Genomic DNA, 12,879 nt, shown 5'->3' with positions numbered 1-12,879 from the left:
AACTGCACGTTGTACTCACTCTCACAGTCAGTTACAACAAACAGCTCATTTAACTTAACTTTTACAAGACTGCTGAGGAGGAATAGGTTGTTTATTCCTCAACCTGTTCAACAATAAACAAACGAGAGGTGTTTTACCTAGAGTTACCTCTAATTATTCCCGCTGAGTGTGAAATGCTGGCTAATAAAGTCAATGGTGGGATAATGTCACAGTCCTCATCTCTTTATTTTCTCTTGATTAAGTTTTCACTAGGAAATTTAGTGGATTTGCACTTTTACATGAAAGGGAGGACAGAGTCATAGACAGAGACAAATTCTTACAAACTGTACCTTACGTTCTAATAAAAAGTCAAAACCTGCTGTTATTCTTTCCACCACCTCTGAATAAGAAAGAGCGATTGGACCCAGCTCCTTTCCAAGAGCTGTAAGTCCCATGATTGCAGTCCTAACACACACAGATAAAGTGCAATTCACAGCCACTACAGAAAGAGCTGAGAGGCCAAAGACTGGAGGGTTTCTCTCAAACAAGTTACCAAGAGCCACTAGTAAACCAAAGCAGGAAACTGACCAAAATAAAGGGGAGAAAAAAGTGAACATAACTCCTGATGTACTTTTATACATTCCTGGAACAGATGCAAAGGGGGAAATTATAAAGGGGGCGCCGGCGTGCCATCGCAGCGAGAGGGAAAGGATAAATCAATGTTATGAGGCTATGAAGACATGGTTTACGGGCTGTTTTATTTAGGCTGAGTTTGGAGGAGGCTGACAGTCGTTCGCAGCTGAAGCCAGTTTTCTCCCCGATTGGAAACAGGAAGCAGGCAGCGCTAGCCTAATTACAGCCACGTGACCTTTGACCGCACTCATCAGAGGTAGACGAGGGGGCTGAGGGGATGGCGGCTCACGTAGAAGCAGATGAGGGGACGTTTGTGGAAAGAAAATAATAAGAGTAGAGTTGAATATTATTGGGTATGACAGATGGTGCAAGCAATTGGCAATTTCTGGAAATCCCAAAATTACAAGTAGAAAACCCCATGACATGAAGTCTACAGTTTCTAGATCTACAACTGCTGCACAAACAGAAGAGAAAGAAAAGCACAGAGCTGACAATCTTCCTAATAACCTCCAAAGTAAGCAACTAAGGCTGAAGAGTTAAAGTCTTTTCTGTGTCACTCTGTCTTGTCACGTTGGGATTGTAACGGAGGATTTGGCCAAACGGCGGCTTTAAAGGGGTTTGTGTGTTCTTTGTTTATGAGATGAGTCCATCTGAACAGAGCAAGAATGCCCTGGGAAAACAAAAATCCCTTTGAGCCAACACAGTTTATAATATGGCTTTGTTAGTGTGACTGAGCAGTTTTACAATGACAAGAATGCAGGTCTTGCTTATTAAAGAGTGGGACTCTGGCAGAGGCAGAGAAGCTCCATATTCAGAACCATAAATGGTCCGGTGTGTAAGAATTAGTGATATCTAATGGTGAGACTGAAAAGGTGTCCCATCCCTTCTATTACACTTACTGTCTCCATGTTCTCCATGAACCTTCTCTGTGGTCTTCTTCTCTTCCTCCTGCCCAGCAACTCCATCATCAACATCAGGTTAGTTGTATATATATATATGTAAACTTTATGTAAGACGTTATCTTCATTTTATGGGTCAAATAGGTTTTTGCGGCTCAAGAGAGGTCAAAAGTAGGCTCTTCTGATACTAGAGGTTGCAGACCTCTGCTGTAGGCTCAGCATTTAAATTAAACTCTGAATACTGCAGAACAATGTGAATTCCATAACATACATATACGGTGTTTCCATCATGGTATGGTTCGGTTTGCTCCAGTATGGTTTGATGATGACCCGGTCATCGCGGTACGTAGCGTGACAAAAACGACAATTACGACACTGAACGCGACACAAGAGGCATATTCTTCTTGTCTTTCTTCTTGCTAAAATTGCTTTGACTTCCATGGGATGTTTTCACTGGAGGCAAAGGAGTGGCGTTTTTCCGTCGCCCAATCAGCTGACTGTCATGGGTGGAGCCAGTCTAGCTCCACCCTGACCTCACTGTAGCATTTTATTCTGGTACTGCAAGGGAAGGGTGGCACAAAATTCAACGGTAGTGGGGCTGGTTATTTTGTACAAAACTGAACGTTTGCACTCGATGGAGAATGCAAACCTTCCATCAAGGCCCCACTCAGTGACGCCGTTGAAGTAACATATGGACCCGGAGAGAAGAAAGGACTCAGTGATGCTTCAGAACAGGAGGAGCAGAAGGTGGGGTGTGGAGAACTTCTGCTGGTTGGCTTTATGGATTATGGATGGATTTAGCCATGAAAGTGCTGTTCAACGCTGAGCCAAACACAGCTTCCATCAAAGTGTCTCTCTCTTGTCTGTCTTCATCACTCACTCCTCGGTGTTTCCCTCATAAAAGCTTCCCCGCCTAATAATCGTGTAACGGCTCTGGAGGAAAAGGTCAGTGGTGCTGGGTGAATCAAACCAGAGGGTGGGGCCTGTTGTTGTTCCACGATCCATTGACTGTACTTTTTCCCGAGCAATAAATGTCACGATTAGGATCGGATTCAGGTCTGTAAAAATGAGGTGAAATCTTGTCCTGTGCCAGCAGGGACAATGGAGAACAGCAGCAGTAAAATCTGCAGCCTGCTCATATTCAGGATCAGTCCAAGTACTGGCTTTGTTTTGGAGGAAAACAATGTGTGAATGGGATTTTCTGTTTCTTTAAGTAAATTAACCGACGTGCGATTTATAATAAAGAGTGCAGGAATGACATTGAATGTCTCAACTCAGCAAACGTGTCAATTATACCTTCATGAAAAACTGCCAGAGACTGTTGGCACCCAACACAGTCCAGGAAAGTGAATGAAGGGCTCCCAAAAAAAAACCCAGGAACAATGGGAGCACAGAACACTAACCTGAACAAATAATCAAACTGAGCAGGAAAAAAACAACACAGCAACAGAACAGAAGGGAACAGAACAATAACTCCAACTAACCAGAACATCTAAACCCAACAGACAGGTGACACACATCGGGGTGGAACCAACAGTCACTGGAGTGGGAAAAACTGAGGTCAAAACCAAAAAATATCCAAAATCCAGCTCCAGTAACGATCCAGGAGAAAGTCTATGTGCAGACCATGGAACTGCCAACATTAAATTACACTGGTTCAGTTCCCAGACTGCGTCTTACTAATAAAATTGTCATCACAAAAATATTGTTTTTAAAAAGAGTAAAAGAGTTGTGGAATCTGAACAGTGCATTGTTGGAATTAAAGAAACTATATTTTTGTAACCCTGTTTCTTTTACTATTCAGCATCTTTGCTAAATCTGATTTTGTTTTAAATTGCAGCACAACAAGGCCAAGGCTTTTGTGGAGAATGTTTCCTCTGGCAGATTTGTAGCCAGAAAACCAACCTTTCCACAGTGATTTATCTTTTCTTTTTTTTTTATCACTGGCTTATTTAGTTGTTTGGTTTTCTGAGCCAGAGAATGCAGTTGACAGGGCAAACCTCAAGGAGATGGATTGGATTTCTCCTCTGATCCAGGCCCTGATCTGCCCCAATGCACTTTCTGGGCTGGAGAACAAATTTCTGACAACTGAACATAGCGCCCCAAGACAGAATTCTTAATTCTGCTTCCTGTACAGTGTGCAGTGAGCGAGTGAGTCGTTTATCTGGTCGATGCTTGTTGAAGAGTCTGTTTGTATAAATGTGTGTGCTCCAAGTGCGTATGTGGGTCACCTGAGGATATTTATGCTTGTGTACTAATTAAGAGTCTCATTTGTCAATGGTGTTCTCCTTATAGTTGCATCCTCTGTCTATGTCTTGTGACAGCAGCAGTGGAAATGACCGTCATGTGATCAGTGTGGAACTGCATTCGGAGAAGAAACGTTTCATGAGACCTCAGAATGAGGAGGTCTAACTCAGTCCTTCTAGTTTCTATACCCTCGATGCAGATCATGAAGGGTCACGAAGGCAAGAGACTTCTGTGTTGCCCAAAGGTTTTCTGTCCGCGGAATCCCACACAGTATTTTGAGTTCCCCAACATGTTCTTGGCCGTCCCCAAGTGTAGTCCCTGCTGGACATTGCCTGAATTCCTCCACGGGAGAAAAGGAGGAGGTATATATTCATGAGTTTTCTCCAACATACATTTTCTACCAGTTTATCCTCCACATGAGGGTCGTGGGTGGGAGGCTGGAGCAAATCCCAGCTGACATAGGGGGAAAGGCGGGGTCACACCCTGGACAGATAGCCAGTCCATTGCAGAGCCAAGATTCAGATCATCACAATCTGTTACACCTACGATCAAGTCAGGGTGTCCAATTAACCTAATCTGCATTTTATTTGAACTGCAGGAGGAAGAGAAGCCACACAACCATCTGGCCACCCATAAATATGCCAAACAAAATGATATGCTGAAGCTTTGGTGGCCTTAAAATATGGTATTTGGGTCAGAGGTAGTTTAGAAAAATGGACACAACCGTCCCGTAGAATGGCTACCAATTCTGATGCTGCCCCAGTTTGTATGCGTCACACCACATCAACTATAGCCAATATACAACCAGCACATGTTCTGTGTGAGAGGAGACTATGTTCCTTACCATCAGGTGGCAGTAGTTTGCATTTCAAATTGAAAATGTTGCCAGCAGAGAGCTCCTGTCAACGCCAACACAAGCAAACAGTGCCCGACACACACACACACAACAAAACAAGGATTATCGACAGTCGGCTGCCCAGCGGCCGTCCATCGGGACAATGTGTCCCATGCTTGATGAGAAAAAGACTTTGTTGTCTCTCGATCACAGCTGAGGTTACAATTCAAGGACAATTCAAGCTGCTGGTATCATCACAAATTGTTATGCGGCTATTTTTTGGGATTTTATTCTTTGAAAGACATTTTTATTTTGGGGCGGTCAAGTGAATGCTAAACAAAATACTGAGTCATTCAAACAGAGCATTTTATAGTAACCAATAAAATATTGGCCGATTTTTAGATTAGCAAAACATTGGAAGCGGTCTTGCTGGGATTGGAACTCAATATCACATTAAGGAGCAGAACCAAGACTCATTTACTGAAGAGTGCAGCGAGGAAAAAGTTGCGGAATCACCAAGGTCAACGGCAATAAATCAAACTTTCAAAATATTTCAGTGTGGATCAAAGTGGGCGATGTACCAACCACAGACTGACAGCAGAACAGCTGTAGCGCATTGTTGCTAACATGGCTAATTACAATAGGCTTCCATGAACATTCCTGTTTTCACCATAATTACAACTTCTAATTTGTCATTTGCTTCCTTGATAGTTTAAATACCTTTGAGTTATATGTATGTATACTAAACTTGGCTTTATATGTTGAAATTTAAGTTCAAACTCTTTAGCTTACCCAGTTTAGCTTTGCCTCAACATCCAGCCTGTTGCAGCTACATCTCTTGGGCAGGATTAACTTCATACTTGCTCTGCCTGTGGGGCCACAGTCACACTATACCCTGCCCATAAGTCCTACTGGTGCCGTTACCACCCACAGAAATGGCTCCCTCAGCAATAAACAGGGTTTTACACACATATACACACATCCATAAACCTGCTGTTACTCACTCATACACACATTCATAAGTTATGAAAACAAAGTCATGGGCTGTCTGTTCTTTTTTTCCCTTCTTCTTTTTTGGTTGCAAATCACAGTGGTTGGGGGGGGGTGTTAGTAACCCACAGTGGTTTGCCCCAGTTAGCCTGAGGACACATCTCTCTGAGAAACACAGCTTGACTCAAAGAGCTGTGCACACACACACACCACACACAGTTTCCAAAACTGCAGAAGTGAGTACATTGACTTACATTCGTTTCCTGCAGACTTACTCTAACCTTTACCATCATTACCACTGTCCTACTTCTAACTTTAATTCAATTCAAATCAATTCAAAACATGTCTTCACCTCGAATGTAGTAATTTACATAATGGGGACTTGATTTTTGTCCCCATAATGTGACTGTGTAAACAGATTTAGGTCCCCATAACGACAGTACATTGACTTACATTCATTTCCTGGAGACTTACTATAACCTTAAACAGCATTGACTACTGGCCTTAGCCTAATCCTAACCTTAACCGTAACCAACCTCAACCTCAGTTTAACTTTAATTCAATTCAAATCAATTCAAAACATGTCTTCACCTTAAATTGAGTAATTTACATAATGGGGACTTGATTTTTGTCCCCATAAGGAATACAAGTCCCCATAATGTGACCGTGTGAACAGATTTAGGTCCCCATAACAGCAATCAGGAAATGCACACACACTCATTAGAACATCCACAGCCAGTTAATGCCAAACCTTAACCTTACACACAACCACTATTCAAATCTTAGCCCTAAACTTAACCACTTCCTCAGAAATTAGGTTCTGCCTCATTAGGACCAGGTGTTTAGTCTCCATGAGGATCCTACTGGTTGACAGCGTTTATGCCAGAAAACATCCTAAAGAGGTAACAAATACAAGTATTCACACCCAAGCACACACATCAATACTCACTCTTATTCCATAGGAACAGAATATTGACTAAATACTCTGCAGAGGCAGAGATAATGAAACACAGGTGCAAATGGCACCGTCCCATGGCTGGAACTTCTACTGCTTTACCCTCCACATACATAGGGGCAAATCGCATAGGGCCAAACAACCATTCCCTTGTTCAGACCGGGTCTTGCTGCAAAGGCAACCGTGCTAACCACTACACCAACCGTGTGGCCCCGTCACCATGCGCCTCATCTCTGTAAATTATGACCATCATATCAATTTTAATGGCGTACTTAGGTTGCATCCTGCGAAGTAAAACATGCCATCAGCTCTCACAGTTATTACCCCACAAAGAGAAAACTACAGTCTCAACACACAAAGCAGCACCTGGCTGAATGATGGATTATAAAGTCCTGCACTGATGAGGCTGCTTGACAGGGCTCCACTCGGAGCTTTCCAAACTAAAGGGACTTCTCTGAATCAAAGAAAATAACTTTAGCGCAGAGCTTCACAGTGTGTAACTGATGTCTTTTGAAAAAGCTCCCCCTGCGACCCTCCGAAGGATTAGCATTATGGACAATTAGCTTAAATTAACTACCAGGGTGTGAGTGGATGAATTTGTAATGTTATCACTGGAGAAGTGTTAAATAAGTACCTTTTTTAATAACCGTGACAGTCCTGTGAGAAGGCGGCTTCGTCAGGAAAACTCATGTCACCTGTCCCGCTGAATCAATTTAAGCTAGTAGCACTCACCCATTCTGTGTGTTTCTCCCCCTGGTTTACACAGCAGTTTGATTTTCATTCACCGTTTTATCTTCATCACAGGGCCATCACACAGAGAAGAACAACCATTCACTCTCACACTCACACTCACACACCTGTGGCCAATTTAGTGCTCAGTTAGCCTCTTCATGTTTTTGGACATGTGGGAGGAGACTTGAGCCTGTCACATGCCCACAATTTGATTTGTTTTTTTTGATATTTAGATTTCCTCTGTAGTACACAGAGCTTTTAGGCTTTTTTCCATTACTATGTTTAAACATAGAGTATTTACTGAGTGTCTCATGTCCTTTTTTTTAAGCACGACCTATCGGCAATCTTATCACCTGAGCAAAAAGTACTCAGAATGTTTAAAATTGGGTTTGTGAAATTTGAAAATCCGTCACAGTTCAACATTCGCTTGGCTTGTTTTTATGAACAAAAATAAAAGAAATAACTGTAAATATTGTGACTTCTGCACAACTAGTGCTACTTTATATCACGACTAAAAAATATTGATATAAAATGAACCATATAAGTTGGACTCAACAACACATAAGAAGCCAAAAAAATGCATTTTGTAAAGCCTAAATTGTCAGTTTACTGTAAATCTTTTTTTCACGAGTCACCAAAGTTCTATTTAATTAAAAAAAAACAACAACCGCTGGCTATGATGAATATTCACAGTAACATTTCCTGACCATCTGCTGAGGAGCACATTGACTCTGCATTGGTTGTAGTTTTTCATGGCTGTGCAGACAGTAATATTCACATTTGCATGCCTATGTACACTTTATGTGCACTGTTCTTGCAGCTGTGTGTTTGCGAGCTTCTCCAGACATTCACAGACCTTTGTGTTCGTGGCTCATTGTCTCAGCGTCAGACTCAGAAAATCAACAGCAGTGCATTCCTTGGTCAGTGAGTCTGTTACAGCCCAGTCCACTGTGGTTAATCTGGCTCTTAAACTGGACATTAAATGGATTCTCAGATGTGGCCTCCGTCTCCAAAACAGCTGGATGTGGCATTGCTTCAAATGACACTGTGAGCTTTCACAAGATGGACTTTTCTGTATAGTTTTATGTTATTGTTAATTTTTATACACTACTGTATAACTGGCCAAAATGTGGCTTAATGTCTGACCACACAGGCCTGTGGGGGGCAGTGTTCTGCCGTGCTTCAGTTGTTCAGGTTAGGTGCCAAGATAATGAGGTCAGCAGACGATGTATAAATATAGTGAAGGACCAGGTTTTTTGGGCATATTCCAGGACGACAATGCCAGGATCCCTTGGGCTAAAATTGTAAACGAGTGATTCAGGGAGCATGAGTCATCGTTTTCACACATGGATTGGTCTTATCAAAAAAGCACCACATTTGGATGCATGTCATAATCAAAGCTAGAGTTGGACAGTAAAGATATTGGATGGCTGTACTCCGATGTCAGTACAGGTTGGTTACTCCTCTCCTTATGGTTTTAATGATGTAAAAGTCTTGGTGCAGATGTGTTTCTGGAGGCTATTACACTTTAACAGTCACCTTGCGTCAGTATTTTACAACAGCTTTGGTGGTTATAAGTAAGGCTGGATTACCAGCGGCGGCTTCGAGGCACCGGAAAAAAACAAAACCAAACCTGCGTTACCGTGCTGGTTCAGTGCATGTACATTTGGTTTATAATTGAGGAATAATAGGGGATGTGTGCGGTTACGTTTACTGCGAGTCAGATTAGAAGTTGGTCTTGGATTGGCTCTTTCGCCATCATTTAGTTCTTTAGAACACAAACAGTTTAAATCCAGGAAGTCAGTGCTTCCAAAAATCCATCACATGAGCCCACAGAACTTCACCTCCTACACTTTATTTATGGACAGAAGATAACATGAACTAACCGTTCCTATGCTCCATATTTATTTATTGGACGGATGAGTTCTCATGAACGAATACATCATTTATATTGTGTATTTTTCAAAATGGGTTGAAAGGACCAGAGTGTAGGACGACTTAGTGGCATCTAGGGGTGAAGTTGAATATTGCAACTTCAATTCCAAAGCCCATTTTCCACTAGCATAGCACGCCTCAGCACACCTCGCCTCGGCACTACGTGTTTTTTTGGCTTTTCCACTAACATAGTACCTGGTACCTGGTACCTGGTACTTTTTTTAGTACCTGCTCTGGCGAGATCCCAAGCGAGCTGAGCTGATACTACGCATGACGTCACCAGAATGCTGGCCACCGATTGGTCAGAGTGCCGCCACAGGAAGAGTCATGAGCAAGACGTCCGACACAAGAGTCAAAGCCGAACAATGCCGAACTGTAAATCAGTTTAAAAGACTTAAAAATCTTAAAAAACAAGCATTAATCTCCAACATTTAGCACAGAAATGTCTAAAATCTCATCATTTAACAGAGGAGCCTGGTGTATATCATATATATATACAGTTTCATGTTGTTGTTTTTTTTAAATAATTCTGTTGAAGCATGGTTAAAAAGCAATGTCTGACTTTCATTGGTTAAATTTCCTAGAATTTTTATTTATTATTACTTTTGTCGGATTCAAGTTATTTCTGTGACCATTGTGAGTTTTTCTTTCATTAACCGAACAATTTTGTCCATAATATGTCATATATTATAGTTACCAACAGGGCATCAACAGGAACATGCACTTCTCTCTCATCCAACCCACATGTGGGTGTGTCGTGAGTGTCGCTCATAACTGTCCCTCTGAAACACCGACGGGTAGGAACTAAAGTTATCAGTCAAGTACGGCAAAAATAAAGTGAACTTAAATGCTGCAAATACAATAATAATAATAGTAATGACAAAATTAATATATTTATATCATATTAACCACAAGGAAATATTGACATATACAGTGACTAAGGTTTACGAAACTATGGTGGCCTTACTGTAACAAAAAGAAAAAATGACTCATTTTAATGTGCTTTTTTTTATATATGAATTGAACGTGTCTTACAGAGCGGTAACTTTATGTTTTGCTCACATTAAGAATACAAGTGACACTGCACGTTAAAATGACCTGATTTATCTTACAATAAATCAGTCTATTTTGGTACCTTGAGTCATTTTAAATGATGCTTTAAAATAAAGTTATCTGATTTCAGCCTCTTCAGTGTGAATACTTTCTGTTGTGCCCGAGGAAGTGATTTTTAATTGACATTTTTAAGACACATGACTCGGTTATGAAGAGAATCGTTAGTTGCAGCCCTGCAGCTACAGCCATGGACCAATTAGTTATTTCCCAACAAAGGAATGTGGGTTGGTTTGAAACAAGCGGTACTTTAAACCACCAACAGGTTCAATATGGGCCTAATAACACTTTTCTTTGTTTTATATTTTTCAAACCCAAGAGCCTCCTGATGGCTTAATTTGGCCGTGACTACCAGTCATCTGCTGACACACGACACATGCTTGTAACAGAGGCGTGTACTGCAGAGTTATGCTGTGTCATTTGTGTATGAAAGCAGGCAATTTGGTGTAATGTAATACTTTCTCTTCCCATTAGGAGCCGTGGACATGCTGCTCAAAAAAAAAATAAAAAAATCAATCCTGTATGCAGAGAGTGCTGCGTCCTAATGAGCGGCGATGATGTGTGCTGCGGTGCTGCCCTCTAGTGAGACGAAGCGTGGATGATGATGCAAATCACCGCAATCCAGGCACCAACGATGGGGGAGAAAAACAAATAAAACCAGACATCACTGTTAAAATTTTAAAATTAATTTATTATATGTCTTTGTCATAGAACTCATTACTTTTTGTTCCTGGTTAACATACAGCCATTCATATAGAGAACAAATGATTTTTTTAATTCACCATTTTTTTTTCTTTTAATTAACTTAGAAATTTACACTCTTCTTTGTGACCCCAGACATGGAGAAAAATATCCTTTTTTTTGTTTGTTCAAAAGTATCTTTTCTCATTTGTGTGTGTGTGTGTGTGTTTTTCCTATGCTTCCTCCTCCTCCTCCTCCTCATCATCATAATTGTTCCCGCTCCATCTCTCTTTCATTTGGATGAACAGATGTGGAGGCGAGGGAGCACCTGAACACACTGGCACAATGATGAACAATGATGAAGAACACACTCGTCCAACAACTCTCACACACACACGCTCATTCCCTAACAGTGCATACACACACACATTCACCAGGGACCCATTGAAACCGTTTGAAAATGACACAAAAAAAAAAAAAAAAAAAACGTTATAAAAAAATAAAATTATGCCAACATATACAATCATCACCAGTGCACGGGGACAGAGAGAGGCAGGGGAAACAGGTTGTTTTTACAGGTCTGCTCAGCGTGTGTGTGTGTGTGTGTGTGTGTGTGTGTGTGTGTGTGTGTTCCACGTGTTTGCACAAACAAGGACCAGTTTCTAAAAAAAACCCTCCTTTCTCATTCAGGTTTGACGAAATAAAACACACACAAAAAAAGTGCCACAATCTGCCCTCTGCTTAAAGCAAAAATAAAGAAAAATAAAACACTCCCAAAAACCACATCATCTCATTTGATCATCCCCCTCTTTACATTGTAAACCTTAATTTAATTATTATTTATTTGTTTTTGTTTGTTTCATCCTTCACCACAACAAAAAACGTCTGTCTGAAGAGTTTTGTGGGCTACATCTGGCAACCCAACGGGGGGGGGGGATTAGGATGAATATGAACCTGGCAACCGGCCCCGATGGTTAATTGGCTGCAGACACTGTCCTGCCCCGAGGACACGAGAGCGGGCGGCAGTGGCTGGTGCCAGTCATGTGACACAACCGTATTGTGTGTGTGTGTGTGTGTGTGTGTGTGAGCAACATGGTGTCCTCTGTCAATTAGTTATTTGTCCCTTTTCAAGGACTGGACAGATGGAAGGCTGAGGACAAACTTGCTTCTGAGTGATGTGTGGAGGACGTCTCCTAGTGGTCACTGTGAGAAGTGGCCAGTGTGTGTGTGTGTGTGTGTTTGCAGAAGAGTGGGGCTTCATTAAAGCAGCAGCGATTTTAGCCACGAAGACATGACTACGGTCATTTTGAACATGAGTTTTGAGGTATGTGCTGTCCGTTCTGCTCTCATTCTGTCCTCCATGGTTTTTAGTGTCATTTTTTTTATTTTTTTTTATTTTATTGGAATTGCTCTATCCTCTCTGGCTCAGTTCCTGACGCTGCTTTTACGAAGCCAGACCACAACAAAACAAGAACACCAGTGACTGAAACAATTAAAATGAAAATGTGGCTCCATTAACAACCATGAAACCAAACATTAAAAAAAAAACCCTGTTCAAGACACATGCTTCGCCTGACGAGCAAACATTTACATCCTTTTAAAGACAAAAAAAGAAACATCTGTATATCTATGAATGCATAAAATAAAAGAAAACAAACAAACAGAAACATAAACCACATCCCTCCAGTAAGGTGCAATTCATAGTTTTACAGGCAGAAGTTATTTCTGCATTTCAGCATGCAACGCAAACAATAGTAATAAAAAAAAAGCTTTCATCCAAACGTCAACATTCATCTTTTTTCTTCTTGTTTTTTTGTTTGTTTTTATTTTGGAGGCAAAGAAGCAGGACACACACAAACAAACATAAACCGATAAACACAAAA

This window comes from Solea senegalensis, linkage group LG6 (assembly GCF_019176455.1).
Source record: "Solea senegalensis isolate Sse05_10M linkage group LG6, IFAPA_SoseM_1, whole genome shotgun sequence".
Taxonomy (NCBI): domain Eukaryota; kingdom Metazoa; phylum Chordata; class Actinopteri; order Pleuronectiformes; family Soleidae; genus Solea; species Solea senegalensis.
This window is presented reverse-complemented; position numbering follows the sequence as displayed.